This window comes from Arachis duranensis, chromosome 5, assembly GCF_000817695.3.
Source record: "Arachis duranensis cultivar V14167 chromosome 5, aradu.V14167.gnm2.J7QH, whole genome shotgun sequence".
Taxonomy (NCBI): Eukaryota; Viridiplantae; Streptophyta; class Magnoliopsida; order Fabales; family Fabaceae; genus Arachis; species Arachis duranensis.
This window is the reverse complement of record NC_029776.3, coordinates 106,371,041-106,375,818: the sequence shown is the minus strand read 5'-3', so window position 1 is coordinate 106,375,818 and position 4,778 is coordinate 106,371,041. Positions and strand designations below refer to the sequence as shown.

Here is a 4,778-nt window from a genome sequence, read left to right as displayed (position 1 = left end):
GACACAGTTGCCATCGATTTTATTATTCATATACCAACAAATTCTATGTCTATATTTGGGTTTTTTTGTCTATTTTAAAATTAAAAAACGACAACTCTTCCGTCAATTTTAATAGATACGTTTTAATTATTTTTTCAATTTGAAAAATAGTAAACAATTAATGCAAATAAATATAAAAAAAAATTATACAGAATATAGATAACAAGACAAATAAACTTATAAATATAAAAATAAAATTTATACTAAATATTAGACAATGAGTTTACAAACTTATCAAAATAATAAATAATCCTCTAACATAAAGACTCAAGACAAAATAAATAACTAAATTCGGACTTATATTTATTTAAATTGCAATCCACTAATAACACAATATTTAAAATAAAGCAAAAATCCACAAGGCTTTTTCGATATCGTGGCTCCAAAGAATGAAACCACCAACAGAAACAGCTACTATCCACTTGCTCTGCAAACAAAGAAACAACATTACAACATCCATTAGCTTATAGAACTATAACTTATAATGTTAATTTCATCCTCAATAACCAAACCTTGAGACAGGATAAAACAAGTTTTTTGTCCTTTACAATTGGTTGAATCAACACCATTTCAATTCAAAAGGTACACTATGACATCCTTGAGATTTAAGTAATATATAATGTAACATTTTCATATAGTGTTTTTTTTTTCGGGGGTATAATTTTCCAGCTCCATACTACCCCAAATATAACTCATAGGCAAAAGATTCTGATTCTCTCTAGCTTTGTAAAACAAAAGGCAAATGGTTTCCCTACCTTATATACCGAACCAAAGCCACCTTTTCCCAAAATGCTATTGGTTGAAAACTTATTTGTTGCAGAAAAAATTGTGGACATATCAAACAAAGGCAATTGTGGATCTTCCTCTTGTTGGTCACTTATTACACCTACATAAGTAGCATCATTTAATATGTAAATGCAATACATGCTCTGTTTTCCACATCACTTAAATAATATAATAGTTACTTAACTACCTTTCCTTCGTATCTTCCATCTAAAGACGATGAAAGCCAAACATATGATTAGAACACTAGAAGATAACGCACAAATTATGATGATAGTCTTTTTCTTTCGGACATTTGATTTTTGTGATTTATTTTTCTGAATAGTTTCTATAAGAAGAAAAAATGCACCCGTTAAACGAAAATAAATAATTAATTAATAAATAACAGAAAATTGATAAAAAGAATAAAAATAGAAGATACTTACACCTAATTTTGTAGCAGCCATTCTTAAGTAAATATCTTCAAGAGAATTTGGATTCAGGGCTTTAATATCAAACAACCACTTGCCGCTTCACTTATATCCAAAGCTGCATAAGCCATACATAAACAATTCTTCAAGCACAACATCTTACAATCTTCAATGCTGATATTTCTACTATACCATGATTTTTCTGTATCTGGCAATTTCAGCCCTGAATACTTCAAAAATCCATTTCCATAACAATCCAATGCTTCTTACACAACCATCTGATAAACCTCTGTATACTATAAGAAATGAGACTAAGCACCATGTAAACATTGAAGGAAGTGAGTCCAATTTGCCCAAATGTAACAAAATAAGTACCTATACAAGCACACCAATATGGATTTGCACATTCATCTACCAAAATAAAATAGGCTAATCTAAATTCAACTAATCTTCAGTCACAGCTATGTAAATCCCAACCAAAAGTAAATTATTACATACCTGGAAATGGAGCTTCAAGCAGATTATTTATCAGTTTCGTTTTGATTCCCGTGTCTTAAAGATGGCAAGAAGAAGCATTCTTAACACAAATAAGGCACAAGCAAGCTAGTAATCTTGTCCGAGAATGTTTGTCTTTACTTAATTCAATTACAGGGCTCAATGCTCTTCCACCTCTAAGGTCCACAAATTTAGAGACAGCTTCAGAATTGTTTTTAACAATCGCAGCTATGGACTCCAAACTAGCATCTCGCTGGCTTAGAGAACCATACAAAAGGCTGATGAGTTTGTCCAACACACCAACAAAGCATAAGATATTCTGTTCTTCACCTGCCTCGCATGAATGAATAATAATGCTCGCACCCAGTACAGAAAGATTTTCATTCTCGCTTTTCAATAGTAAAAGCAGGAACTCCAAGTTCTCTTCCTTGAAAAAGTCATATTTTGGGGCCAATTTTGATTGATAAATCATTTGTAGAGAACGTGCAGCTGCATCCACAACCTGAAATCAAGTGTACAAAGGCCAATCAGATGGCATTGGAGATTAAAATATTAATAATTGCACTCGAAATATTTCTAATAGCTATAGAAGTAGCAAGAACAATTAAAGGAGAAACTAAATTACTAAATACCATAAGAACACTCCAGAAACTAAATTGAGTTCAAAATATGCAATTCATTATTCTCACACGAGCTATTTCATTCCTACTATCAATGCATTATCATGATAAAAAAATAATGGTCCAAATCAACGTAACCAAGCAGGTACCATCACTAATCGCAACCTAACGATCAATTTAACAATTCAGAGCATTGCAATTTCATCGCAATCTACAATATCTGGCAAAACAAATGGTAAGGAAAGAAGAGAGAGAGAAATTGACCTTCTCATCGGAGGCAGAGAGGAGCCTGATCAACTGAGGGAAAGCTCCGGCGTCGAGGACAGCACGGACACCGGCGTCAAGGCCACAGGCAAAGTTGCCAAGCACCGCGGCAAGCTGTACAATGAGGTTGGGGTCGGAATCGAAGTCGGCGAGGGTTGCGGCAGCAACAGAGCGCGACGGGGGCGCAACGGTGACGGAGCGATGACAGCAACGGATAATGACGGTTGAAAATTGGGTGAATTTGGGGTAAAACAAGGGTTGGTGATGGGATTGGGGGGATTTGTGTTTCAGAACTTTGTAGGCGGGAAGTGAAAGCCGGTATATGTGTTTTTACTTTTTAGTAATAAAATTCGGCGGCAAATTCGTGGATTTTAATTTCAAAAAAAACAACCTTTTAAACGTTTATTTTATACATTAAATATATATCATTTACTTGATTTTAGGAAGGGATTTAAATCGTTTAAATTTATCGACGATAATATTATTGATATTTTAAATAATAAAATAGATGGCATTTTCGTCGATTTTAATTTAAAAAAAGCAACACTTTAAGCGTCTATTTTATACATTAAATCTACATCATTAACTTTATTTTACAAAGCAATCAAGACCGTTCAAATTTATCGACGGTGTTGTTGTCGATATTTTAAATAATAAAATAGACGTCATGTTCGTGGATTTTAATTTTAAAAAAAAGTAACACTCTGAACATCTATTTTATATATTAAATCCATATTGTTCACTTGATTTTAGAAAGCAATCTTGACCGTTTAAATTTATCGATAGTAACGTTGTCGATATTTTAAATAATAAAATAGACATCATATTCGTCGATTTTAAAATAAAAGTATTTTTCATCCCAAGTTCGTCGACAATGCGACGATAATAGAAAGGTGGTTAATACAGTAATAAAAAAATCAACGACTAAGTCGTCGACTTTATTATTTTATTTCTAATTTTTTTTTAAAATATCGACATTAAGTTGTCGAAAATAATCGACGAAAGAGATAATCGTCGATTTTTTACGTCGAAATATACGTTTTTTTTAGTGCGAGGACGAATTAAAAATAAATAGATGGATATGTTAATCTCAATAATAGCATGTGTTCGCCACATGCATGGCCTTTCACGAATTAATTTATTGCAAATTATGATAACAGTGCTAATTATTAAACATAAAGACAAAAAAAAAGAGAGAGAGAGGGGACGATATTAAAGACACAAAAATTTAGAGATCTAGAACATTAATCTGAGTAACATAAAAGTTATTATATATTATCCTTTAAAAATATAATTTTGAAAAGTTACTATTCTATTATTATCAATTCATACACAATATTCAACGTTATTGGGTTCATGGTGACCTTTCCTCTAAACAATACACGTTATTTTTTTTTCACTCCATAGTCCATACCTCTAAGATACGGAATATCCACAGATAGAGCTGTTTAAAATCGTTTAAAATTAATTCGGACCGAATTAAATTAACTAACTGAACCGAAAAAATTAAAAATTATAAAAATTAAAAAAATATGTTTTGTAATTCTTTTTATGGTTCAATTTGATTTTTTATTTTAACCATAAAAATTTTAATCAAACCGAATCGAACCATAAATAACATAAAGTATTATTGTTCAAATAATATAGTGAGATTTTATATCTAATAATAATAATAATAATAATAGTAATAGTAATAATAATAATAATAATAATAATTTTATATATAGATACATTTAATTATATAACGTTGCATTTATAAAAATAATTATTTTTCACATTAACCATATAAATAATCATCTAAAAGAACGAATATAATTATACGATTGTATAAAATATTTTACATTATCATAAGTACATAAAAATTATACTCGAATAATAATTGGAAATGTGTAGAAGGCAACTATAAGCCACAAGCCCCTCTAATAATCCAATGTGTTTATATAAATAAGTGTTGCAACTTTTGCTAAAATCACAATTCAGTAGCATATATACAAAAACAAAATATGGGTAGGGTTATTATTATTAGTAGTGCAAATAGCCTCTTGATTGTTTTGTTGTTTTCCTTATTATTACTATTTGTTTCCCAAATCAATGGGTCCATGTCCTCAAACAGGAAATTAGGAAGGGCTCCCATAACTGCAAAGGGACTATCCTATGATTTCTATTG

General features: G+C 30.6%; 2 long non-coding RNA genes across 2 annotated transcripts; both read right to left on the bottom strand.

Moving 5' to 3' along the window:
• Nucleotides 1-299: 299 nt before the first annotated feature.
• Nucleotides 300-1,144, bottom strand: LOC127747419 (uncharacterized). The gene is made up of 3 exons (XR_008009212.1): nt 1,013-1,144; nt 795-925; nt 300-466 (listed from the first exon to the last, which is right to left on the bottom strand). It is a non-coding gene; the product is annotated as an uncharacterized LOC127747419 (long non-coding RNA).
• Nucleotides 1,145-1,255: 111 nt separating this feature from the next.
• On the bottom strand, nt 1,256-2,898 carry LOC107491488 (uncharacterized). The gene is made up of 3 exons (XR_008009213.1): nt 2,612-2,898; nt 1,731-2,229; nt 1,256-1,607 (listed from the first exon to the last, which is right to left on the bottom strand). It is a non-coding gene; the product is annotated as an uncharacterized LOC107491488 (long non-coding RNA).
• Between the last annotated feature and the right edge of the window lie 1,880 nt (nt 2,899-4,778).